This window comes from Rhincodon typus, chromosome 2 (genome assembly GCF_021869965.1).
Source record: "Rhincodon typus isolate 14 chromosome 2, sRhiTyp1.1, whole genome shotgun sequence".
NCBI classification, from domain to species: Eukaryota; Metazoa; Chordata; class Chondrichthyes; order Orectolobiformes; family Rhincodontidae; genus Rhincodon; species Rhincodon typus.
The window spans coordinates 134,131,721-134,159,260 of NC_063333.1; the positions used below are offsets into that span (position 1 = coordinate 134,131,721).

Sequence of the window (27,540 nt, forward strand, 5' to 3'; positions counted from 1 at the left end):
GGGGGGCAGTTGTAATGGCCATAGGTGGGGTGTGTGTGTGTGTGACTGTGTAACATGGGGAGGTGGGGGGCAGCTGTAATGGCCATGGGGGTGTGTGACTGTAACATGGGGATAGTGTAGTGAACTGTAATGGCATGTGTAGGGCTGTATGTTTTTTGGGATGGGGGGATGGAATCTGTAGCTGCTGTGGAGGGACTAGAGCTGAGCCGGGTGGTGGGTGAAATATCAGCCAGTCTCCTCCTGAGACCGGGGTCGGACCCAATGTGTCTCGGTGTGGTGTATTGCCGTGCTCCATGTGCCGGGTACCGCAGTGCAGGAGCCGCTCTCTGGAGCGCTGAGGGGAGTCCGGGCGCCAGACTGCACCGGGGACCGGCCTGGAAGGGGGCTGACCGCCACTAGCGCCACCCCTACCCCCCCGTCTCTCTCTGTCTGTCCGAGCTGGCCGTGTAGTGAAAGCATTACCTTCACCCTCCCAGTGCTCACTACAGCCTGAGCGCAACGCACACGTCGCCAGCAGAGCTACCCCTTTTAAAGACTCCTCCAGCTCCCTCCCATCTGCTCTTCCCACCTTTTTTTTAGGTTGGGGGGTGGGGGGGAAGTAAACCTCCAAGGATTTTAATAGAAAAGGAAAGAACTGCAGATGCTGTAAGTCAGGAAGAAAAATAAGTTGCAGGAAAAGCCCAGCAGGTTTGGCAGCATCTGCGGAGAGAAATCGGAGTTGACGCCTGATAGGAAAGGTCACCGGACCCGAAATGTTAACACTGATTTCTCTCCACAGATGCTGCCAAACTTGCTGAGCTTTTCCAGCAATTTCTGATGTTGTTCAAGGATTTTAAGAGCCCGTGTTTCGGCTTGTTCTCTTTAATGAAGCCTGACCACGACCACCACGTAATCCCTACCACATGCTGCTTTCTTTAGCCTTGTTCTCCTGCCTCCTTGTTATGTTTCATCAATGTCGCTAGGGGAATGTAGTCACTTCTTAAAACAAAACACACACTGCGACGGAATCTGCTGGGGCTTCCTCAGACTGATGATGGGAAGTGGACAGCTTAAACACCTACCAAAGATGTTTATTTTGTTTTTAAATCGGCAAGATGCGTGCACTCGCCCTCTGAAATGCCATACAGTTTGAATAGTGCTTGGAATGTTTCTCGCCTTCTTTCGGGAAGCAGCGTTGCTCTGTCCCAGCACCTGTCTATGGGAAGCGCGCCTCCCGTACTGACTTGAGTTTAATGCGGAGTCCCGGGTTGTTGTGCGCGCCCTCGACCGGCCAATGCCTGTTGCAGGCAATGGGCTGTATCTGTAATTCGTCGCATGCCTCGGTGACTTTCGTATGCCGCCCCTTTTTTTAAATTAAGTAATGTAATTATGCATCGCATAAGCACGCACAAATGATTTTGGATTTAAAATAAGAAATGCCACTTGGCAGGTTTGTGCCTCTCCACAGGCCAGGGAAGCTCGGGACGTACCTTTCCTAGAAATCAGATCGACAGTATCTCCCCAGAGAAGGGCTCCTCCAGTGGTTCTGTCCGGCTGGCTGGGAGATGGGAATCGGGTCAGAGTGCCCACTAACCAGAATTCCTGTGGGTGAGATTTCACCGCTGGATTGGTGCTGCTCTACTCATTTATGGAGTAACTCCGTGGTTTCAAATAAGATGCTTTCAGGTGTGAGGAGCTTCAGCTGTGAAATAACTCCTACAGTGTGACTTTTTAAAGAAGGACCTCAGTTGGAGGCTGGGAACAGTGGTGGGGATGTGGGCTTTGGTGGGACCATTGTTTATTGCGATGGAGAGCCTTCAAGATAATTGCTGTGAACTGCTGAAGTCCATCTGGTGTAGGTTCTCTTTTCTCTCCTTTCTCCCCTTCTGTTCCCCCCCCCCCCCCCCCCCCCCCCCAACAAGTGTTAAGAAGGGAATTCCAGTTTATTGACCCAATGACACTGAAGGAATTGTAATACACTTCCAAGTCAGGATGATGAATGGCTTGAAGGGGAACCAGCAGGTAGCAGCATGTATCTGCTGACTTTGTCCCTCTAAATAGAGGTGGCGTTTAGAAGGTGCTGCCTAACGAGCCTTGGTAAACTTTTTTGTAGTGCATCTTGTAGACAGTGTACACTGCTACTGTGCACTGGTGATGAATTAGTTTAGGCATGAGGCAAAACTGGGAGGCTATGGCCTAGGGGTATTGTTGCTGGACTGTTAATCCAGAGACCTAGATAATGTTTTGGGGACTTGGGTTCAAATCCTGCCACAGCAGATGGTGGAATTTGAATTCAATAAATATCTGGAATTAAGAGTCTAATGATGACTGCGAATCCATTACCAACTGTTGGGAAAAACCCACCTGGTTCACTAGTGTCCTTTTTAGGGAAGGAAATTGCTATCCTTACCTGGTCTGGCCTACATCCGATTCCAGACCCACAGCAATGTGGCTGACTCTTAACTGCCCTCTGGCAATTAGGGATGGGCAATAAATGCTGCCTGGTCAGCAACGTTCTCATCCTGTGAATGAATAAAAGGGAAAAAAAAAATGAGCCACAATCATTCAAAGTGGCTTGCTTTGTCCTGGATGGTGTCAGTTTCTTGTTTTGCTGGAACTGGACTCATCCATGCAAATGGGAAGTATTCAATCGCACTCCTGGCCTACACTTTGTGTGGCTGACAAGCCGACTTCTGGGGAGTTGGGTGGTGATCTACTCACCACTTGCCTTTGACATGTCCTTGTGGCCACAGTATTTGTATGACTAATCCAATTCAGCTTCTGGTCAATGTAATACCCAGGATGTTGATAGCTGGGAATTAATTATGGTAATGACTTTGAATGTCAAGGATGATGGTTAGGTTCTCTATTTCTGGAGATCGTCATTGTCCGACACTTGTGGCATTACTATTCCTTGCTAGTTGTCAGCCCCAGTCTGGGTATTGGACATGGACTGTTTTACTGTCCGATGAGTGGCACATGGTGCAGAACATTGATCATTCAGTTCATTAAAGCAGCTGAAGATGCTTGGATCTAGAATGTGACCTTGTGGAATGTAGGGCTTTTCTAGTCCTGTAGTATCCCCATCACTAGGCTAGGAGGCCTGGGTTCAGGTGCCACCTCCTCCAGAATTGTGGAATATAATTGCTGTTAATTTAGAAACTATTACCCTGTGGAACATCTCCTGAGATGACTGAACTCCAATAGCAACTATCTTCCTCATTTTGTGCTAGGTCTAACTCTGACCACCAGAGTTTTCCCTGGTGTTCGTCAATCCCCCCTCACACCAGGCTGCCTTGATGCCCTGTCTAGTCAAATGCTGCCATTAATGTCAAGGGTAGTCACTCATCTCATCACACTGGAATTTGGCTATGTTTGGCCCAAGGCTGTCATGAAGTCAGGAGCTGAGTGGCTCAAAAACCCAAATGGGGTGCTGGTGAATAAGTTACGGGTAAGTGACTGCTTGTTAGTTCTGACTTTTTTTTTTAAACACTGAGCTTGTAACTGGCTGGTTTGAATTTGCTTTGTGTACTTGGGCAATTTTCCTCATGGCTCAGCAGATGCCAGCATTCTAGCTGTACTGGAACAGCTTGCTTAAAGGCATGGCTAGTTCTGGACTGCAAATCTTTGGTATTTATTGTCCGAACTCTATTGTCACTTCAATGTTTCTTTATCATGGAGTGAATTGTATTGGCTGAAAAGTGTATTGTGATGCTGGCACCTCCAGAGGAGACACGAGAAGATCTGGTAGAGATGGTCCTCATGATTTTGGCTGAGTAAATTGGGAGCATTAGTTCCCACTTGTGAAATCTTCAAGGGGAAAGAACACAGATTTCAATAAACTAGCAAAATATGCAAAACTGAAACTAGGCTCTCAAGTGTTTTGAGGTGTGGAATGCACTGCTTGTGTGGTGGGAACTACCTCAATTTGAGGCTTTCAAAAGGAAATCAAAATGGTATCTGTGAAGGAACAATGAATCAATTTACAAGACTAGCATTTCAAATCATCTCAATTAGGAGAGTTAGTCATGCTGGTATAATTTGGCCACATTTCTGTCCTGTTACAACTGTGATTCCCTTAAAAATGAATTAGCTAATATGCTAGCTGGCATCCTAATTGATAGAGCCTCCGGTTCCCAATCTCCATAGATTATTGGTATCTAGGAAAATACTTGCCTATGGTGAAGGCCAGAAAAAGCCTATGAATTGCATAATGTCAATGATAACCCATAAGGTACTGTTGGGGCATGCATTGTTCCAATCAACATTTAAACAGGTGCTTAATGTTCTGCCAGAGTTTTGCATGCCTACAATAAAAGGAATACATAGTGTGCTATCAGCATTGTTACACACTTGGCCAAGAAAAGAAAGTAAATATGTGAAAGGCTTTTTGCAATTAATGTTGCTGTTTGCAGCATTGTTGAGGCTCTGGTGTTTCAAATGTGTGAATGGTCTGATCAGGATTCTCCAAGGGTAGAGAGCATTTGAGGAAATTATCACTATCTGTGAAGCATTGACACTTCAAAGCCTACACTGAAAGCCAGTTCTCTTTACAAGGAAGAAATGAATAATAACATTATGTTGGTCTCGGATTGTGTGCCAGGCATATGTCACTGGTGAATGTATTTAGCTATTGATGCATATATGCTGAGAGTTCTATGAAGATCTACACTGCCTTCATGAATAATCAAAATATATATTGAGTGCTTTGAAAAATTTCAGCCTTGAGATATTTTGCAAATAAAGGCATGTTATACCTTCTAATTTACCCTGTTCCTCAAACACTTCTTATTTTTTTAATCTGACTTCAGAATCTCCTTGCTTTTTTGTGTTGCATTTCCCTCAATTTTTAAGCCACTACCTTTGATCAGCCTTTAGGTCAGGCTCGTCTATTATATCTCTCTCTCTTTTTTTAATGTGCCCATGAGCTGAATGCAACTTCTTGTTTTAATGATCTGAAAATAATGGGTCTCATTTATAAGTTATTGGGCAGATTGTGTGATTTGAGGTATTAGACTGCATGCAGTGTCTCCTCAACATCTATGGTACAAAATGTGCTGATGTGAGGCCTGTCTGTAACTTAGTCATGCACTGTCATTTGGCAATGTTTTTAGCTCACTGAAATTGGTACATGCCTGTAGGAAGGAGGTTCAGGCTATCAACAGCAGGGGGTTGGGACATGGTCCTGGAATTTTGTTATGGAATACAATCGTGGAGCACTGCAATCCATCTATGAAACCACAGCCGTTCAAGAAAGTCCACACTCACTTCACAGCAGCTAATCTAAAAATTCTGCTGTAGCAGTAAAAACAACACCTTGAATTTTAGTTGTGGTAGAGTGCTTTTTGGTATATAATGTTAAAACTGAGTTACCTGGATTGCCATTCATATTTTTTTTAACAATTTCAATTCAGTAGAAACTGCACTAACACCAGAAGCTCAATTGGAATTGGAGTCACAAGTGGATAGACGGTGGTGAAGGTGGTTGGTATGCTTGCCTTCATTGGTCAATGCATTGAGTATAGGAGCTGGGACATCATGTGGCTTTACTGGACATTGGTTAGGCCACTATTAGAACACTGCATTCAATTCTGGCCTCCCTGCTATGGGAAAGATGTTGCTAAACTAGTAGGGGTCCAGAGATTTGCAGGATGTTGCTGAATTTGGAGAGTTTAAGCTATAGAGAGGCTGAATAGGCTGGGACTATCCTCCCTGGAACAGAGGCTGAGCGCTGATCTTGTAGAAGTTTATAAAATCATGAGGGAGCATGGATAGGGTAAATAGCCAGGTCTTTTCCCTAGGGTGGGAGAATCTGGAAGGTGAGAGGAAAATTTTTAAGGGACCTGAGTGGCAATGTTTTCATGCAGAGGGTGGTGTGTGTATGGAATGAGCTACCAGAGGATGTGGTAGAGGCTTGTACAATTACAACATTTAAAAGGCATCTGGATGGGTACATGAATAGGAAGGGTTTAGAGGGATACAGGCCAATCATATAGACGTGCTCACCGAGCTGGTGGTTTTGATTGCAAACGTTTTGTCACCCTGCTAGGTAACTGTCAGTGCGCCTCCAGTGACGTGTTGGTGTTCTGCCCCGCTTCTTATTTATATGCCTCGATTTGTTGGGGTGGTTGGTATTACTTCTGGTTTTGTTTCTGTGGTTTGTGCAGATGGTCCGAGTACCAGTTGGGATACCAGGCCTCCAGGAGTTCCCTGGCCTGTCTCTTTGACTTGTGCGATTTATGGATGTGTTGTCCCTGTTGAATTCATGTCCCTCTTTGACTGTGTGTAGTGAGACAAGTGAGAATTGGTTGTGCCTCTTGGTGGCTAGTTGGTGTTCGTGTATCTGTATTATCAATTTTCTTCCAGTTTGGCCGATGTAGTGTTTCTGTCTTTGCATGGTATTTGGTACATTACCCCAGTTTTGTAGGTTTTGATATGGGATCCTTTACGTTCATCAGCTGTCGTAGGGTGGTGGTTGGTTTGAGTTACCCTGATACCTCGGTCTGAGTAGTCTTGTGGTCATCTTGGAAATGTCCTTGATGTATGGTAGGGTGATTAGTGAGTCTGGTTGTGTTGTCTTTGTTGTGGTCTGTCTCGGAGGTAATGGCAGATTGAGCTTTTCAGGTATCCATTCCTTTTGAAGATTCCATACAAGTTCTCCTGTTCTGCTTTGCATGATTCGGGGTTGCTGCAATGTGTTGTGGCTTGTTTAAAAATCTGCATCAGGACACTACTTAAAATGAGCCACAACACGTTGCAACATCCCGAACCACACAAGGCTACTCCTATTCTGCTTTCAAAAGAAATGGATACCCGAAAAGCACAATCTGCCGCTACCTCCGAGACAGACCACAACAGAGATGCAACACGACCAGACTCGCTAATCACACTGCCATCCATCAAGGACGTTTCCAAGATGATCACATGACTACTGAGACCTCTAGGTATCAGGGTAACCCACAAACACACTACAACAGCTACTGACGAACGTAAAGGATCCCATACCAAAACCGGCAAAACTGGGGTAATATACAAAATACCGTGCAAGGACTGAGAGAAACACTACATAGGCCAAACTGGAAGAAAATTGACAATACAGATACATGAACACCAACTAGCCACCAAGGGACACGAGCAATTCTCACTTGTTTCGCTACACACAGGCAAAGAGGGATGTGAATTCAACTGAGACAACACATGCATAACCGCACAAGTCAAACAGACGTGTCAGGGAATTCCTGGAGGTCTGGTATTCCAACTGGATCTCCAGCAAACACATTGAATTAGAACCTGTGTACAAACCACTGAGAGAAAAAACTGGAAGTAATATGAACCACTCCAGCAAACCGAGGCATATAAATAACAAGTGGGACAGAACACTGATACTTCACTGGAGGCGCACTAACTATGTTACCTAGCAGGGTGACGAACTGTTTGCAACCAAACCCACCGGCTTGTCTACAACCTAATCCACTACCCGAGCTACAAATTTTCTTGGGATGAGATCAGTTTAGGGTATCTGGTCGGTGCAGACGAGTTGGACTGAAAGGTCTGTTTGTGCACTGTTCAACTCTGACTCTGCGACAGTACTCTGTTTGGGTTTGTTATTCTTTTGACCTTTTTTGATGTAGAGCATGTGTTGAGTGTCTCTACTTTTTTTTCTATTCTCGCGATGACATGGGGTCTGTGGTGGTATCTTAGCATCCATAGTTTCTAAGGACTTCCAGTACAACTAATGCTGACTTTATCCCCCCTTGGTTTGCTAAAATGTTCCTTTCTCTCATTTGTTACTGCATATCTTAATGAGACTGTGTATCTTGAACTGGTATGTGACCCAAGAGCAAATATTGGCTTGAATATATTGGAATAGTGAAGTCCTGTTGTCTTCTGAATCTGATCTGGAAAGGTATTCGGCAAAATTTTTTTTTCCCTTTTTAACTGAGGTGCAAAGGCTCTTTTTTTTTTTTTGGTATGGCACTGTCCCACCTTCATTTGAGATGAGCTAATCTCAGGGATTGAATTTGGAACTACTACTTTGCTTGGTGCTCTTATTATGAATCTGAATTAACTGATACATTTGGGCTGTGAGCCCAACATATATTTGGGTATTTTGATAGTGTAGTTTACAACCAAATTTGATCTACAGGTGTTAGATTGGAGGCCTGAGTTCAAAGTCCCACCAGTAGCAGAGGTGTGTAATGCCATCTCTGAACAAGTTGACTAGAATAGTTATCTCCAATCCCAGGTGCAAGATTGCAATCTTGAGTGATCATGCGAGTGTGAGCGAATTGCTGGGGCCGAGTCAGAACACTTTTTACAGTCTCATTGGCATAATTGCTGATGTTAATTGCTGTTTAGCAAAAATGTCAACTGTGTAATAGCTGTTCTTTGCTGAATTGGCTTGTCTCTCACTTGTATAGGAAGTAATAATATCATTCCAAATGTGGTAGTCTCCTCATTAGCTTTTTTTTTGTGTGTGTGCTAGGTTGGCATTGAATTGAGTGTGCATTGCCTTTTGTGAATGGCTATCTTTTCAACACAGGACTGAACAACCACTGGTGCCAGAGGTGCTGCTGGAACTTGTACTATGGCATAAGAGTTGGGTATTTGAACAGAAAAAGGGGAATGTTGGAGGAAATTATACAGCAACAATTTGACCCATGTCAGAGTACCGGAGATCTAGATTGACCTCTTTACTTGCCCAACATGAGCAGGGTGAAATAAATGAATTGCCACTTAGTAATCTACTGGTTCATCAACAGATGAAATGTTTTCGTCAGTTTGATGGGAGGCAGCTTAGTACGACAGGAAAGTGTTCGTGATGGTGACGTAACTACTGCGGAGAAAAGCCCATTAAATCAACTGCATTTGACAAGATCATCTTATATGCCTCAGGCACACTGTATAAATGTAAGGTTGTTCAGGCACTGAGATTGAGGAGTACAGTGGATAGTTCATTGGTGGAAAAGTTTTTCTTTGTTCTTCTACACACATTCATGTGACTTTTTTTTATTGTGGTGGGACTGAGGAATGCAGAGAGGCATTTTCTGCTTGTCCTCACTAAAATTAGTGCTCTATTACTACAATATTGCATGCTAAGAACCTAACTTCATTGAGTGCCATCTAGAATCTTGAAGTATCGACTATTTGTGGGCTTCTCTCCCTCCAACCTCCAATTATTGATTCCATTGCTGTAAAAATGGCTACAGTAAGCACCTAACGACCACATGCTGTTTACATGTGGGTGAGGCACTGCTGTCACAAGGCCATTTCATTGCTTTGAGTTGTACTCGCTGAGGGAGGGGGGCACAGACTGGGACTTGACTGCAGTTTCGTTTCTGTGTAGTTCACACTTCAAAGTGTGATCAATGCTCTGTAAATTTGAAGTGAGCAACAGCAGTTGACAGTGATCTGAATATGTATCCTGATGGCTAATGGGGCTGTTTTTCAATCAAACGTTTCCAACAGAGACGTTCCCATTCACTTGTACCTCGTTCCATGAGATGGAGCCATGAAGTTTATTTAAAAAGCTGCCTTGTTGTAATAACATTGGCCTAGATTTTCATTTTTTTTGCCAAAAAGAAAGCTGCTGGCAGAGTGAAAACCTACACACTCAATGCAACTATTTTAACAGTTTAAGATTATTACAGAAAGGCAATATTGTTGGTTGTTGTTTCCAATGCCAGCTTATGGCAACCCTGCCATGCATTTGTAAATACTTTGTTTCCCTGAATATTTGTTCTGTTATGGCTTGGATTCTGTCTTCAAAGCAATGACTCATTTGCATGTTTGAATGACATTGTTTTAGGGCAAGAGGGAATATCATGAGGTCAATTTTAAAAAAAAAAAAAAAAAACCCTGGTTGGCAACTTTCTTCATTCCATTCTTAAACCTCATTTGAATACTTTTAACTTACCTCTTAAGTGTTATACAAAGTTGTATAAGTAACTTAAGAATATGATGAGCAAGACACTGACTATGAATGATGCTGCTTGGCCTGCTGTGTTCATCCAGCCCTGCACCTTGTTGACTATGAATGACTGCCTTGTTTTAGCAATTGCCTCCAGCCTTGCATGCACCATATTCCTTTTCCTTTTATACTTATTTTTTCTCTTGGATAGATGCTTGTTCAGTTCTTGCACATTGTTGTCTGGAATGAACTCCACAGTATGTATTGCCTTTTTTCCTTTCCTCCTCACTTTTCAAGTCCTTAACTCTTACCACTTGTGCACCATGTATTGTACTCTTTTGCTTATGCAGGAAGATGCTTCAAGTGGATAATGAGCATAAAAGAAATTGTGCATGTCTTTATGCAGATGCATAACCAATATCAGTAATGGTATGAGACAATAAAAACTGCAGACACTAGAATCAAAGATAGACAAAAGAGAAGAACACAGCAAGCCAGGCAGCATCTGGAAGAAAGGCGCAGTCAGCATTTTGGGTATTACCCTTCTTCAGGACTGGTATAATAGATCAACTATGGAAGAGCTCTGGACAATAATGCAAGCTTTAGGAAAAGCTTGTCTTTCCGCATCCTTTTCATGGTTAGAAAATTGCTGACCCTTGCATATAACTTATGATGTGGCACTTCCTTACCTGCTGCAATCACAAATTTTGGTCATAAAACATCAACGATAGAATCATACAGCATGGAAACAGACCCTTTGGCCCAACCAGTCCATGCTGACCATGTCCCCAAACTAAACTAGTCCCACCTGCCTGCGCTTGGCCCATATCCCTCCAAATATTTACCATGCCTGAACTTATACAACTTTTTTTTTAAATGTTGTGACTGTACCTGCATCCATCGCCACTTCTGACAGTTCATTCCACACATGAACCATCCTCTTCTTTTTCCCTCCTTGCAAAAAAGTTACCCCTCGCATAATCTTAAATCTTTCTCCTCTCACCTTTTACAAAAATGCTCCCTAGTTTTGAACTCCCTAACCCCAGGGAAAAGACCCTTGTCATTCACCTTATCTATGCCTCTCATGATTTTATAAACATCAATAAGATCACCCCTTGACCTTCTATGATCAAGTGGAAAAAAGTCTTAGTCCTTCCAGTCGACTTTTTTTATTTCAAACCATCCATTCCTGGCAATATCCTGGTAAATCTCTTCTAACCTTCTCTTCCAGTTTAATAATAACCTCTCTCATAAGTGACCAGAACTGTACACCGTACCCCAGAAGAGGCCTCACCAATGCCCTGTACAACTTGTGACGTCCCAATTCCTATACTTGAGGAACAATGAAGGCAAGTGGGCTAAATGCTGCCTTAACCACCCTATCTGTGATGCAACTATTTACCTGAACCCCTAGACCTCTCTGTTCTCCAACACTCAGGGCCCTAACACTAAATGTACAAGTCTTGCCTTTGTATCACTGAAATTATAATACCTCGCGTTTATCCAAGTTAAACTCCATCTGCCTCTCTTCAGCCCATTGCCCCAATTGATCAAGATCTTTTTTGTGATCTTAAATGATAATCCTCACTGTCTGATATACTACCAATTTTGGTTTCACCCGCAAACTTACTAATCATGCCTTCTATATTATCATATACAAATTATTTGTAAATGCCAGACAAAAGTGGACCCAGCACTGATCCATGTGGAACTCTGCTGGTCACCGACCTTGAGTCTGAAAACAATCCTCCACCATCACCCTCTGTCTCCTGCCATAAATCAACATGTAGGTGACATTTTTTGTGTTGAGCAGATTAAGATTTTAAAAAGGTGATCAGAATTTTTAATCATAACTTCATACCTACAATCCAGTGCCAAATCTTGATGCAAGACCTCCCTTATGTTTTGTATTTTTGTTTTGGGGAGAATGGATAGCTCTGTTCTAAAACAGCATTCTGCCTGTACTCCTTTCTTGCCTGGATTATTTCTGTTGGTCCTCTGACCTCTGCTTTACTTTAACTTTTTTTATTTTTTCTCCTGTTAGGATGAAATGTTCAGTCCTTCAACCACTTGGATTTGACCTTCTGTTCTGTAACTTTTTTCACATCTGATTTTTTAAAGATGGTGTAAGGTGTCTTGTTTACAATGATCTAATAATCAATCCGGGATTGGCTCCATGCATTAGTTAATTTGAAGCAGTAAAATACATTATAGCAAACCAGCTGACTTCTGTGTGAGGTTTGCAAACCTGCAAAAGCTGAATTAACAGGCAGAGTTGCAACACCTTAAGTACAGGTGGAGTCGTTTTTAAAGGCAAGGTTACACATGCAACCTTCCCTTCCTTTCCAAAAGTTTTAACTAGCTACAATAACGTGAGTCTGACTTGCTACTGCAAAGTTAATTTGTTCATGCACCAGATTGTGATGGTGACTTTATGTAAGTGCTGTTGATTGGCAGTATCACTGACTTTGGCACTGTTCCTATTCAGGTTGTTTTTGAAGTTTTTTTTTTGCAGTTGCTGGTCAAATTGTTTAACTTGACACTTAAGCCAAGTTTATGCAATCTTTCTCTTCTAATTCCATCAAAGTAAATTCTGACTAGTCAGATGCTTCATAATCCGCTCTAAGAGCGAGACAAACATTGTTTAAAAAGGCAAACTTAAAGGCTTTGTGCCTTAATGTGCAGAGCATTTGCAATAAAGTGAGTGAACTAATTGTGCAGATAGATGTAAACAGATACAATATAATTGGGATTTCAGAGACTTGGCTGCAGGGTGACCAGGGATGGGAATTAAATGTTCTAGGGTATTCGGTATTTAGGAAAGACAGGCAAAAAAGTAGTGGAGTGGCATTGCTTGTTAAAAAGAAAATTCTCAATAGTGAGAAAGGATGTTAGGTCTGACAATGTGGAGACTGCATGGGTAGAGCTAAGAAATACTAAGAGGCAAAATACATTTGTGGGTGCCATATATAGACTGCCAAACTGCAGGGATGGTGTTAAGAATGGCACTAAACAGGAAATGAGATGCATGTGATAGGGAAAAATTAGTGTTCATGGGTGACTGCACATAGATTGTGGCTAATTTGATTTGATTTGCCCAATGCTGTGAAGGAGGAATTCCTGGAGCGTATATGGGACGGTTTTCTTGACCAATATGTGGAGGTACCAACTCGAGAGCAGGCCATCTTAAACTGGGTAATGAGAAGGGACTCACTACCCATCTAGATGTGAGACCCCTTGGGGATGAGCAGCCATAACATGATTTTTTTAAAAAATTCTGTCAAGATGGAGAGTGAGGTTGTTGATTCAGAGACTATGAAGGTATGAGGTGTGAGTTGGCCTTGATAAATTGGGGAGAGTTACTTAAAGGGATGACTGGATAGGTAATGGCAAACATTTGAGGACCACAGCCGGGAACTGCAACAACTACTTATTCCTGTCTGACACATTACCAAAATGGGGAAGAGGGCCAATCCATGTCTTACAAAGAAAATTTGAGTATCCGATCAAAGGAATACAGATTGGCCAAGAAAAATATGCCTGAGGATTGGGAGCAGTTTAGAATTGAGCAAAGAAGGACGAAGGGATTGATTTAAGGGGAGAATATAGTATGAAAGTAAGCTTGCAGGGAGTACAAAGACTGACACTAAGTTTCTATAGCTACGTGAAGAGAAAGAGAATGGTGAGACAAGTGCCACAGACAGAAACAGGGCAATGTGCAATTGGGGACAAAGAAATGGCTGAGGAACTGAATACATACATTGATTCTGTCTTCTCAATAGAGGACACAAATCAGATACCAGAAATGTTGGGGAATGCAAGATTTAGTGAGGGAAAATTTCAGAGCTTAACATTTGTAGAGTAATGGTGCTAGGAAAACTGATGGAATTGAAGGTGGGTAAATCCCCAGGGCCTGATAATCTACATCCCAGAGTAGAAATAGTGGATGCGTTGGTGATCATCTTCCAGGATTCTATAGACTCTGGAATGGCCCCTGCAGATTGGTGGGGTAGCTAATGCCACTCCAATATTCAAAAAAGAAGGTAGAGAGAAAACTAGGAATTATAGACCACTAAGCCTAACATCAGTAGTGTGGAAAATTCTCGAACACATTATCAAGAATTTCATAGCAGAGCATTTAGAAACTGTTGCAGGATCAGACAGTCAGCATAGATTTATGAAGGGGAAATCATACATGATAATACTGTTGGAATTCTATGAAGATGTCACTAGTCGAGTTGACAAGGGGGATCCAGTCAATGTGGTATATTTGGACTTTCAGAAAGTATTTGGCACAGTCCCCAATCCCATGCACTTGAATTTTGTGCAATAATCTCTTATGCGGGAAAGTGTATGGAGATGGATAGAAAACTGGTTGGCGGAGAGGAAACGATGGAAATTAATGGGTTCTTTTTCAAATTGGCAGGCAGTAACTAGTAGGGGTGCCACAGAGATCGGTGCTGGGACCCCAGCTATTCACAATATATATTAATGGTTTGGATGAGTGAGCAATGTAACATCTCCAAGTTTGCAGATGATACGTGGGAGGGTGAACTGTGATGAGGATGTGGAGATCCTCCATGATCTGGACAGTTTGGGTGAGTGGGGAAAATCAATGGCAGATGTAGTATAATTTGGAAAAATGTGAGGTTATTCACTTCGAAAGCAAAAACAAGAAAGCAGATTACTACCTGAATGGCTGTAAGTTGGGAGAGGGGAGTGTGCAGCGGGACCTGGGTGTCCTTGTGCACCAGTTGCTGAAGGTAAGCATGCTGGTGCAGCAGGTGGTAAAGAAGGCAAATGGTAGGTTGGCCTTCATTGCAAGAGGTTTCCAGTACAGGGGCAGGGTTGTGTTGTTTGAGTTATACGTTGGTGAGACCACACTTAGAATATTTGTGTAGTTTTCGCCTCCATTTTGTGAGGAAGGATGCCCTTACTCTAAGTGCAGCAGTGGTTTACTAGGCTGATTCCGGGGATGGTGGTACTGACATGAGGAGAGATTGACCTAAGTTAGAATTTTTTTCAGACAAATGATGGGGGAGTCTCCCAGAGACGTAAAATTCTAACCGGACTGGACAAGGTAGATGCAGTGAGGATGTTTTTGATAGGTGTATGTCTCGAACCAGGGGTCATAGTCTGAGGATTCGGGGTAGACCATTTAGGAAGGAGATGAGACATTTCTTCTCAGAGTGATGAGCCTGTGGAATTCTCTACCACTGGAAGCAGTTGATGCCAAAATATTGAATGTATTAAGAGGTGGCTACATGTAGCACTTGGGGCGAATAGGATCAAAGGTTATGGGGAGAAAGCAGAATTAGACTATTGAGTGGACGATCACCCATCATTGTGATGAATGGCCGCCTCCTGCTCCTATCTTCTATGTTTCTAATAACTGTGCGGTTGCTTCAATCTGGATTTTATTTTGAAGTCTGGGTCTCCTCCTTGCTGCTGTAATGGTTGTTTGGTTTCTTTTGTCTTGTTTCTCTTCATTCGGAGAAAAATTGCTGCCTTTATTTCTGAAAGAAGTGTGATTTGAAGTTCTATCTCTGTGGTACATTTTCTATTTCAGCTTTGTCACTTGTCTCCAGTACTGCTTTTGAGGTCAAAGCATTGTTGCTGTAGCTGCTTCTGCTGGACCTGAATTATTTTTTGTTTTCCTAATTCCTTCAGATTTTGTTTAAACTGGCAATCTTTTTTTTCCCCATTTGGATTGATCATTCTGCATTCCTTTATCCCCCTTTCTGGCTCTTTCATTTTGAGCTGAGCAGTCACATCTCCTAAACCTCTGATGGTATTTTCAAGTCTGAATTTATCCTGAACTGGAATTAAAGCACATGACTGTGGATGCTGGTGATCTGAAACAATCAAAACAAATTTTGTTGGAGACACTCGGTAGTACTGGCAGCATCTGTGAAAACTGTTACTGTTCTGATTCCAATGACCCACAACAGTTTCTAAAGTGTTCTATGGATTTTTTTTGTAGTCTTCTGCTTTAATGGCCCGAATTCAACTGATGAAAATATCATCAGTTTGACTGTCTGGTTCCTTTGACTCTGAATTGATCTATTGTGGCCCAAATCGCTTGAATTCTTTTTAAGCTCTTTGGTTGTTTTGTACTGGCATTTTTAATTCTGCAGATATTTGTTCCTAATTGCTAAGCAAATCTTAATGGCTTTCTTTTCTGCATTTTTGAGTCTAGAAACAATAAGTCTGCCGACATGTTTTTAAAATTCAGTTGGACAGTCTGCCTTGCCCCACTCTAAACTAAAGCTTGTGGATGTTTTGACTATGCTTTCAATCTTGCTGTCAGCCTGGAACACCCCGATCCCTCACCTCACCTCACCCCACCCACCCCCCCCCCCTCCCCCCCCCTCTCACCCACTCACCCATTCTTTTTTTTTTGACTCTTTTTGGTAAGTAGATACATGTCTATCACTCAGCTTTTTCGAGTCTCTCCACACCTGTTGTATATCAACAGCCAAGGAACCAGCCCAGATTTTGAATGGTTACATTCCCTTTTCAAAGTCTTCCAGCTTTGCTCTTCATTTAAAGGACACTACTTTACTTTAAAACCGCCATCTTTTCAGGCCCATCATAGGGAAATGTGATGGAATTTATTTTCTTTTTGGCAATTGTTGTAACTCTGAGTGAGGGAGTGACTGGATGTGCTAGTGCAAAACTGAATATACTTCTGCCAAAGTCTGAAGTTGCTCCAATGTCCTTTTTTATATTGGAAATAAGGAACACATCTTCCAGGGCAGAGAATCTTCCACTTTTCATTGTTTTAGTTTTGACTTCAACCTGCGAGAGTTAATGAAAGAAACCTCTTAAACAATGGGACACCTCTAGTGATAACCCCATTATCCCTATCAGTTTATAATCCTAACCATAAACTGTGCAGTGTCAATAATATGGCAAGACCATTCTAAATCAATTGTGCTCTGTAACTAAAAGGTCATTTCAATAAACTTTTTGATAATGCCAAAAATTAGATCATTAGAATAATGAAGGCAACAGGAAGGCCCAAGATTTGTAATGGGAAAAATGACTATTTTTGACCAACACCAACTGTCTTTAGGGAAAGTCCTGGGGTGATGCTTGCATCGTGTAAGTAGTTGTACTTTTATTGCTGACAACCATGGAAGTAGCTCATCTGAAGTAGAACCAATTTAGGAATTTGGGAGGTTGACAAAACCTATGCATTCCTGACCTGAAGGGAACCTAGCTCAGCCTGTGCTCCACTTCCATCTTCCCTTGAAGGACACATTTACTGACTTGTGTTCAAAATCACCACCTATGTTTGTTTGAACGCTGTCAAGAGAAACCTCCTTTGTCAGAGGTGAGGCTGTGGAGGTCATTTCTGGGGTTAGTGGTCAGGGCACAATGTTTTGTATGTTCTGCAAGATTGACAATTCTTGCACTTTTAAAATCTAGACGTTAGCGTATTCAGCTGTACACTATTACACAACTGAATAAACTTATTAATAAATATGGTCCAAAAGAATGACTATTGCAGAGTTACTTTTTTTTTTGTTGTATTAATTCCTAATTTTTTTTTTCCTGCAGATGATTGTCAACTGAAATATATGCAATCTAAGCAGGTCAAACTGAATTGATGTAAACTGTTTAGTGTCTATTTTGGAGAATATGTCACAATTTGAGCTGCAATTTCAAATGAGTACTACGATTGGCCTAGTAAGTATAGCACACTAAAACAATTTGTTTGGAGTACTGTCTGGACTGTCAACCTGCTTTTGTATGTACCTTATGCATTTCTTCTCCAACTTTTTTTTTAATGGAGATTTTGTCAGAGTCTGGGTCTTTCGGGGTGCTGGGATTGCCAGTTGTTGATCTGGATCAGTGGTCTTGCCCTCTGGCCTTCAGCAGTGCAAAGACTTGAGCTTGATCTGCAGTCATAGATATGCTGAGAAAGAGGGGACAAAACAAGTTGGAATTTAGCAGTACAGTCTAGGAGGGTGAATAGAGTTGAGAGAAGTCCTAGTAGCCATGTGGCCCTCTACATAAAATAGATGACTCTAAACTGAAAATCTACATTGGTCTGAACCTTAGTCCCTTGATCTTCAGTGCCCAACCTATCAATCTTAGTCTTTTGAACATCCCCAACAATCATCTGTAGGTTTCTTTAGTAGAGAATGCCAAAGATTTGCAGCCCTCTGAAGTAATATATCTAAGGCATTGGGACAAGGAAATGGGGTGTAATCGCAAACTGCACTATTGTTTCCATAAAAGTTTGTTCTTGCATTTAAGTAGAAGTCAAGTGGTTTGGACATGTCGGTGCTGAACTTTTACAGTGTGCCCTTTTTTGAGGAGTACACTCTATAAAACTATCTATACGTGGTGTAGCCAGTCAAGGGATTATTCCTGAATCTGTGCTGGCCAGTGTTGATGGGTGAAAGTCAGTTCTAAGTTAACTAATGTTCCTTTGTTCAGTCTCCATTACTAAAACGTAGGTGCTAATGTGATAGTCCTTGAACGCTTACTCAATCACTGGTGTCTCGTATGAAGAATGACCATACATTGGGATTCTTGTGGTTGCTTGTGGAGTTGTGGGGGGGAGAGGAGTGGTGGTGTTTTTGGGAGTAGAGGACCAAGATGTCTTGGAGGGAATAGTTATTACGGGAGGCTGATATGGGAGGGGAAATATGACTGGTGACCTCCTGTTTGAAGTGGTGGAAATGATGGCTAATGATCCTCTGGATCCCATGTCAGTGGTCAAATCTAGACCAGCATAAGGTTAAGAATAGTGGGAAAATTGAGTGGGGGTTTATGTTGGCTTACAGGCCTTTATTATGGTCCCAGATGATGTTAGTGCTAGTCAAGTTTGATCCTCACATGAGATCTGTTTCAATAGAACATAAATTTACTGTGGAGGTCAGTCACTGAACATATTCATGAGGCTGTCGTGTACTTTCAACATGTGGTTTTAATGAACGTTGGCTTTTCCTTCTAAAAACTTACTATTACCCCATATGAGAATTATTTGAAACTTAAAGTGAATGCTAGCATCTTCGAGAGAGAGTGGACTCAAAACATGAACACTTTCACTCACCACAGATGCCAGACCTGAGGCTATTCAGCACTCATTGTTTTATTTTGGATCTCCAGCATCCACAATATTTTTTATCTCTGACTTTATAAACCGATTAATCCATTTGATTAACCTCTGTAATAACCTATACCTGAACTTTTTCTCCAGGCATGTATACTTACATGCACTTGTTACACAAGTCAGCAAACACATATTAAAATGAATTTCTGTGGCTTGATGGCCATTTTAGCTAAAATCACATGGCTTCTTACCAATGCTCTTTGAATTCATGCATCAAAACAATGTAGTCTTCAAAATTGGATCTTCACTGAGTAGAAATACTTAAATCCATTCTTCCTTTTTTATAGAACCCAAGTTCTCACGTGAACCTTCATAACATGATGCAAAGTGAAAGCAATTAAATATTAAACAAATTTATTTTCGGAGGTACTAAACTGAATTCAAAGGTTTTTCACTGCTGAACTTCCAACATCCTGAGGTTGTCAATCTGGTCCATGTGCATGGTTTTAGTCTTTATAAAAATGGATAAAGCTGCACTGGAGTACAAAAGACATTACAAGCATTTCACTTCAGTAATGTTCTTTGAAAGATGAACCAGTTTCGCCTTCTTGAAGAGAAGGCCTGATGGAAGATCTTTGACTATATTGGGCAGAATAGATGTGGAGAGAAAGTTCCACTCTTGAGAATCTAAAATGTGGACTGCAAATATGTCAAACAAATCCATTATTTGAAATTTCTTCTTGAGTGGTTAGAATGTGGAATGTGTTGAGGTCAAATGCTTTTTTGCTTTCAAAAGGACTAGAGTACCTGAGAGGAGAGGTTAGAATAGAACTGAAATGTGCCAAAAAGCTGAGACGATGCTGATTTTTAGAACAGGAGACAAGAATGCAATATAAACTCCCTTGCGCTCTCGCGCTCTGGCAAGGGCTAATGGGGTTACTGGTCTATTTTGAGTATTCCATTGCTGTTGTGTCCCTCTAGGATTAGTCCCTGGCCTTTCTTCCCCAGCACCCCCAAAATCTGTTGTCCCCTGACACCTCAAAGACCATAGTGTTTCACGTTATATGCTGACACTTCACTCTAACTTACCAGAGATGACACAACCTCTCAACTCTTCTACTGCTGCTCAGTTACCAGACTGCCTGTTCAGATATTGAACAAACAGTACTTCACACTGAAATTTGTGTACATTGAACAATTGGGAAGATTGAAGACATTTGTCTTTATTTCAGACATTGTTCCCTAGCAACATGCATCCTGCTGTCTGATAATAGTATTGGATTAATCCAATTGTGTCATAATTTTTAGTGATAGTGTGAACAAGGCAACAACTTCATCTTAAGTAAAAATGTACATGCCTTTTGTCATCTCTACTGCTGACTTTTCAAAAGCACTCCTGACCAGTTTCCCACACTTTACCCTCCATAAATTTGAGAGAGAGTCATACATGTGTAGAAAGAGGCCCCTCAGCCCATCACGCCTATACTGACCAGTGAACTCCAAGCTAGACTAATCCCATTTGCCTGCACTTAGTCCATGGCCTACTATGCCCTGGCATTTTACGTGCTCATCCAGATGCTGCTTCAACGTTGAAATCTCACCTGCTTCTTCACCCCTTTAGGTGACATGTTCCATATACCTACCACCCATTGGGAGAATTTTTTTAAACCTGTGCCTTAACTCCCTGTAAGTCCTAGTTTGTTTTTAACAATTGCTAACTAAATTTGTACTGGCTCCCAGGCAACAATTTCTTGTTGATATCCTTTTTTTGGCCTCCATCTCCTTAACTTCCTTCAGCTCCATAGCTCCCTCTCGTTTGGTCTCTTGAGCATCCAGTTTTAACCTTTTTTGTTTGGAATCTAAGCCCTGCATGCTCTCCCTAAACAACTGCCTTTACTTCTCCTTTTTTAAAATGCCTCGTTTTAAAAATTGCCTCTTCCACCAAGCTTTCAGAGACGATCAAACCTATCATGTGTTACTTGACCTATTTTGACTGTGTTCGAGTGAAGCATCTTGGAATGCTTTCTTTATATTAAAAATGCTGCAAACTATATATGTTGTTAAATGCCATGTAATTCTGTTATTTACACTTTGAAGTTTACAATGTTGAATCAAATTGTAGACTTTATTTTTGTGAATTTTTGCATTGTTCTGTTCGGCATTAAAGGGCTGAAGAACTTCTTAGATGCGTAGCTTAAGAAAACGTGCACATTTTTGATCACTTTTACTATGTGATGAGTAGGAATCTGCCTTGTATGACAGGATCCTGTCCAAAACTTGAAGAAATCCTTTGGTTTGTGGCATTTCTGAGCTAGTTGTTCTTGCCTCAATTTTTAAAAAAAAAAAAAAAAAGACTGATAGGACTTCTGATATGATTTAGCTGTGCAGGCAGTAGAGAGAGGCAGGAAATTTTGAGATCTTCTGGCAAACCTCAAGTTTCCAACATGATTACAGTTTAGCATCTAGTGAGGTGTGGGTGCAATGAAAATGAGAGATTTTCAAGTAATTATTGAAAGAAATGTTATTGGAGAATTTAATTGGTCTGAAAGCTGGCAAATGTTCTGGAGATATTTGGATTGCATCCTAAAGTTGTTTTTAGAGGTGGCTGCAGAGATGGAGAATGTATTGGCTTAGATATTCATGAATTCTTTAGATTCTGGTACTGTCTCAGTGGATTAAAGGGCAGCAAAAGCAACCCTGCTGTTCAGAGGGAGAGTGAAGATGAGGGTTTATTTTCCAGTTAGCCTGATTAGTAGTGTCAAGAGGAAAATATTAGAATTGAGAATTTTGTATCCAGGTATTTTCAAAAAGCATTGGACTTGGTAGACACTGTTCTTATCAACCTGCAGTTATATGTAGCAAATTTTGATTAGTTTTCTGAGCATGTAAGTGCTTCAGTGAAACTCTGGGCAAGTTTTTTTTTCAATTTGCTTGACCTCCAGACAGAATACCCTAGAGTAGTTTAAGCTCCTTTTTGGTGAGGAAGGATAAACTAGCCATTTTGGTTATTTGCCTGATCCCTCCCTAACATTCCCACCCTTGGTTGGTCGCAACATTTTTAACTTCGTAAATGTCTTCACAAGGATAATTTCTATTCTCTCTCACCTGAATTAATGCTGCTTTTTCATAAAAAGAACCAATTTAACTAGGCTTCCTTAAAGTTAATTTATTCATTACTAAACGTGGAGGATTAGTAATACAACATGAATTATCAATGAGGGAAGCCCAAAAAGAGATTTATTTTTTTCAAAAAAAAACAACCCTCCATCTCTGAATTGCTCATGAAGAGCAGCTAAGATTGCAGCAGGTTATTGGATGGTACCATCAACACTGGCAGGCTTGTGGTCAATTCTGAGATTGCTAACCTGTAAAACCAACAAATTCTATTCTATTCTGATTTCTTTGGACAGTGAATCTAACTCTGGAGTAAGAGCCTTGCCCTTTGTTTTACCTGCAGTGAAGGGGTGTTTAAACAGGTGTCTTCAGCACAGTAGTGTAGCCCATACACTAGGTTGCCTAGCCAACCTCTGGACTACCGTTACAAGCAGTTTCAAATCCCTTTCATATTCCTGGACAGCAAAGCAGATGCCTCTACAAGAGGCAGCCTTCTGCTTTGGGAGAGGGGTGTACTGTCGTAAGGGACAGTAACTGGATACTCTGCCTCTCTGCTACCACGTTTTGTCCTGAGTGTCTCCTATTTGATGTTTCCCTCACAATTTAACAGGTATTCCATGGGCTTCACACAAGACTTTGACAGAAAGTCACTGAATTTAGAGCCAAGTTTCCTAGGCTATTGCAGTCTAGTTTTTTTTTAAAAAAAGAACATTTTTGAAAATTCTAATATTTGGATCCATTGTAACATAACTGATAGGGTGGATAAGAGTGTATTTGATTTTGAGGTAATCATGGAGGAAAATAGTTGGTCATTACAAACGATTCGAGCTGTTGTTTTCACCATAATGTTTAACACAACAAATGGAGTGGCTTAAAAAATGCATTATAATAGTGACATACTTATAGACAGAAGTTTTTTTAATTTTATTCCAATACCGAAGTAGGAACTGAATGTAAATTCATTGACTGTTTGGTAGAGCCTTGTATAGATGTTTGGGATTTCTTTTAAAGCATGTTATAGAAACTTCAAATTGAGAAATCTGGACAACTCGAGGCTGACTACTTGTCAGCCAGAAGCCATTGCCTGCAGACATGTTTGTTTATCCCTTGTAAGGACACAAAATCAGGGTTTAAAAACTGTATGCAATCCTGGTCTCAGTGGCCTGTCATGTTACAAGGTGGATTAAGGAGTTGAAAAAGTTGGTTTGGCTATTAAACACCCCTGTACTGCAGGTAAAATTAAAGGGTGTTCTTTCGCTGATTTGCTACCAGCCAGTGACCATTGAAATCCTTTTGTACTATTTCATTTCAATCAACTCTCAAAACGAAGCATCTCCAAAGGACTCTTTAACCATAAATTTTAAAATGCTGCCATTACCATCTGTTGTGATAGCTGCAATATTCTATCTATTTATCGCAAACAAACAACTTAGTCTGATCCTGTTATGGACTCTCTCCCTGCATGAATGTTGTGATATTTGCTCTTGTGGTGAGTAACACACATTCGCTGTTAACTATACTCAAACCTGGTTAGATTGGCTCCTTTTAAAACATAAATGAATTTCCTTTTGGAGAGGAGAACCTTACACTGGAGAAGGAAACCAATGCAAACCAACTGTGGTGACCAAATGGGAGTCGTAACAAAATTAAAGGGGTCTGCTGAAGAAAGGCAGTTTGTAATTGATTCTTGTGGCACTTCAGTTCATGTTTGGGTCTTGGCCATTTTGATCCATGACTTGCATGAGGCATTAAAGTGCAGCATGTTTAAGTTTATCAATGATACAAACTTGGGTGGGGAAAATAACCTGCAAATATAAAGTGGCTCCAAAATGGATCAATTTTCAGTGATTTGGGCTTGAAGATAGCTGGTACAGTGTGCAGAAGTGAGCATTGGAGACATGAATTTTGGGTTTCTGAAGGAATTTTGTAAATTTTTCTTACAAATCCAAAGTTAAAATGCAATTGAAATTTCAGATTTGTATGTTGAAAGCGAATCACCTTAGAATAAGGAAGCCTTGATATAATTTATACAGGGATTTGTGTGTATGCTTTTTGAGCCCCTCCAAGGTGTTTATATGTTCCTTCACTTAGATCGAAGGTTCATAAGATTTCACTTCTCAGATGACTGGATTGGATACAGTATTCTGAAGAAATATGGAGCAGAATAAATTTGGGAGAGATGAATTCATTGAAACACCTCCATCCTTGGAGACTTGGCCGGTTAGGTACCGATTTTCTTGTTGGTTAGAGAATCTAAAACTACGGCCTAGCTCCCTGGATAAGAGTTGAGACTTCCTCGCTTAGTGAGGTCTGAATTAATTTTCTTCTGAATTTGTTCAGGCACAGGCTAGTGGTGGGGGGTGCTGAAAGGATTAAGTCATGGTTCAAGGTGTGATTTTTGTGGGTTCCGGTGTGAAGCAGGAGTGTTCAAATTAGCTCTTCTGATAGCACAAACCTTTTTTTGTAAACAAATTGACCTTGGCATGGATGGATTTGTCATGGATTGTATTTGTGCTGTCTAACCTGTATGTGTCACCAATAAATAAATTGATCTGTAGATCAGGCAGCAATGTGAAATTGGGATACCTGTAACAGAAATATTGTAACCTCCCTCCTGACGACTGAAAGGTGATTTATTGCAGGGGCAGTTTTTGAAGCCACTTGACCACAAGGCACCAACATGGAAACCAGCTCCCAAAGAATAACCCAGAAACTTCCCACTGAGCATGCAAGGGAGTTGTAGTTCAGTCTAAGTGCTCTGTTACTGCTGTTGTTTGGCACAATGATTTCTGAAGTGTTGTTTGTTCGCTTCTGCCTGATTGTGTATTTATGATTACTTGTCTATATCTTCTGTGAACCTGCTAGATTTAACTGCAGTCCAGGCGATCAGTATTTCTTTCCTGAGAAATGAAATGGTCCAAACAAGCCAGAACTTTAATATCTCCACACAATGTACAAGTTATTTTCACCCTATCCTTCTATTCTTATGTCCAGGATTAGTGATGGAGAAAGGATTGTTGCCACATGTTCCTTTTTTTGCGTGTGCGGCATACATAAGGTCCATTCTACTTTTACACTTGCTGTTTTACATGGTCAGCACTGGACAGGACAGCTTTAAAACATCACCAGTGATTTGGTTCTTTTCGGGGAACCTCGCCAGGTGTGGGTTCTTGGTTAGAAACAAGTAACAAACTTTTAACAACCGATCTGATAATATAACATAGGACTGCTTACTGGAATGTAGAACAGCACAATTAGTAATTGTGTGAATGTATTTTAAAATCCTGGAGGATTAGTTGCACCTCCATCCTCAAAGATTAAATTTATCGTAGAATCTTAGTCTGTTCGAGACAAATACCTTACAAATTTCCCTTTTTTCCCTCTTTCCCCCCACCCTGAACCTCAAGGGTTGACTACTCCAAACAACATGTCTTTATCTTTACAGATGCTGCCAGATTTGCTGAGATTCTCCAGCAATTTGTGCTTTGTTTTGTTTTATGTCTTCAGCTCGCTTCATTTGGTGTTGATGCATTGCATCAATCACTTCATACTTTCTCTAACAGTTCTCTCCCTGAAGACAGTCTGATGATTCCATCCCAATGCATAATCCTTTACAGCTGCTGAGATGAAACCTTACATTTCCAGTCCCTAAACATAGTGGTAGGTAAGTTCAGTAGCCAGAGACTTTACAGGCTGAGAGTGATTGCCTGTTTGAATTCCTTTCATTTAAAGTGCTAACCACCAATAAGTTTCAATGTTGAGAATGCCGACCTCTGGAGAATATGGGTGCTTCCAAATCCTAAATATTGTTGCTGGTGGCCTCGTCTTCAGGAATTGAACAGCAAAGGTAGGGCTTTTTGGATCTTGTGGGGTTGGGGGGTCATAGGGAGAGAAGGATTCAGCAACCATCCTTTGGCCATTTTTTTCAGGTATAAATAGAACTCCCATAACCGAGCAGGCATCAATGCATTTTCTTTAATTGGTACGTCAAAAGTCCCTAACTTGATTGAGTGGTCTGTCTAGAGTAAACTCTCCCAATTATTTGTCCTTGCCACCTCAAGGGATGGGAAAATTACATGTTGTCTATTCTATTCATTCCTCTACATGGAGGGAGCTGTTCAGCGTGCTCCAAGTTTCATGTGCTGTTTTCTTAAATAAAATTTGGATTATACACAATTGGTTACTTGGCCTATGCATATGTGCATGTACATTTTTGATATGCCTTGGCATACTTTTATTTTTTGGCTTGTATCATTGGTCACTAGACATTCACTTGACTTTTAACCACCCTCCCATCCTTTCTAAAGATCTTATGATCACTAGTTTCACTGTTATAGTTGCTGATTCATGTGTCTAGTATGTCTTAAAAGCATTGTTTCCTTGCAAGTTTTCATAAATTTGCCCTGTGATCAGGTTGTGGTTTCTTTGTGTTTGACAAACTCTAGCCATCATGACTTATACTTTAGTCAGTGATGCCTGGAAGCTACATTTTCTTTTTCAAATAAAGCACCAGTCTGCATGCCGTGGTTAGTAAATCTTGTTATCTAACACCTTTTATGATCTCTGAGAACATGTTTTCTATTGATCTAGCTTGATAACCAGTAATGTTGATAAAAGTGAGATGCTAGAGCTCAAAATTTGAAAAATTTGCATGCAACTATTTTCTTTGTCTCTGTCTTTCAAGGAACTGGTTTAACCATGAGATTTGTGGTTCTGGGAAGAAAAGAACACTTTTAAAAGCCTTCAGGCACTAATCCTAATTTAGTGTTAAAGTCACCTCAATTCTCTTGTACAAAAACAGAATTTTTTTTGTTTTGATCCAGTGCATGTTTCAAATGCAGATGCTGAGCCAGACTCCCTAGTAAGTACATTTCTTTCCAAATCAGTGTGTGCTGAGTGTTGGGCAAGCCTTGAAATCTTTCAAGGTCAAGTCTGAGTCAAACCAGAGATCTAACTTTGCTCTAAGCCAAGACGAGAGTAGAGCCAGCAGAAAATTAGTCACTCGGTGGTGTAAACTGAGAACTGTGGGATCAGAGCTGTCAGTGGTTGCCTGCCCTGAACACATCTATTCCTGTGAATTAAAAGCAGGACAATAACTGTCTTCTGGGGCACTTCATTCCCATCTCTATATTAGCACTTCAAACTTTTCACCATGAATGTGAGGGAAACAGACAAGGATTTTTTTAAAATAACTTTTTCTCTGCCGGTTCAGCCAAAGCATGTGTCTTTTTCTGTCCTGTTGAGCAGAGGTGAAAGTTTCTTTGCTGTTCATATTGTGTGTTTGCAACATGGGGAAAAGATTAAAATTTTATAACCATAAAGTAACCAACACATTACTGAGGTCTAAAAGCCAACAAATTCCCTAAGTATGGAAAGTGCTGTCCCTAATATCAGGAAATTACTAACTGTGCATATCTAACACAAAGCTGCACAAGTAACATTTTAGGCAGTTTCAGACTAGTCTTAA

The 27,540-nt window shown here is 41.1% G+C and overlaps 1 protein-coding gene across 5 annotated transcripts in view; it reads left to right on the forward strand.

Moving 5' to 3' along the window:
- Nucleotides 1–27,540, forward strand: part of fhod3b (formin homology 2 domain containing 3b) — a 607,059-nt gene that overhangs the window by 28,018 nt on the left and 551,501 nt on the right. The gene's annotated exons all lie outside the window — the stretch shown is intronic.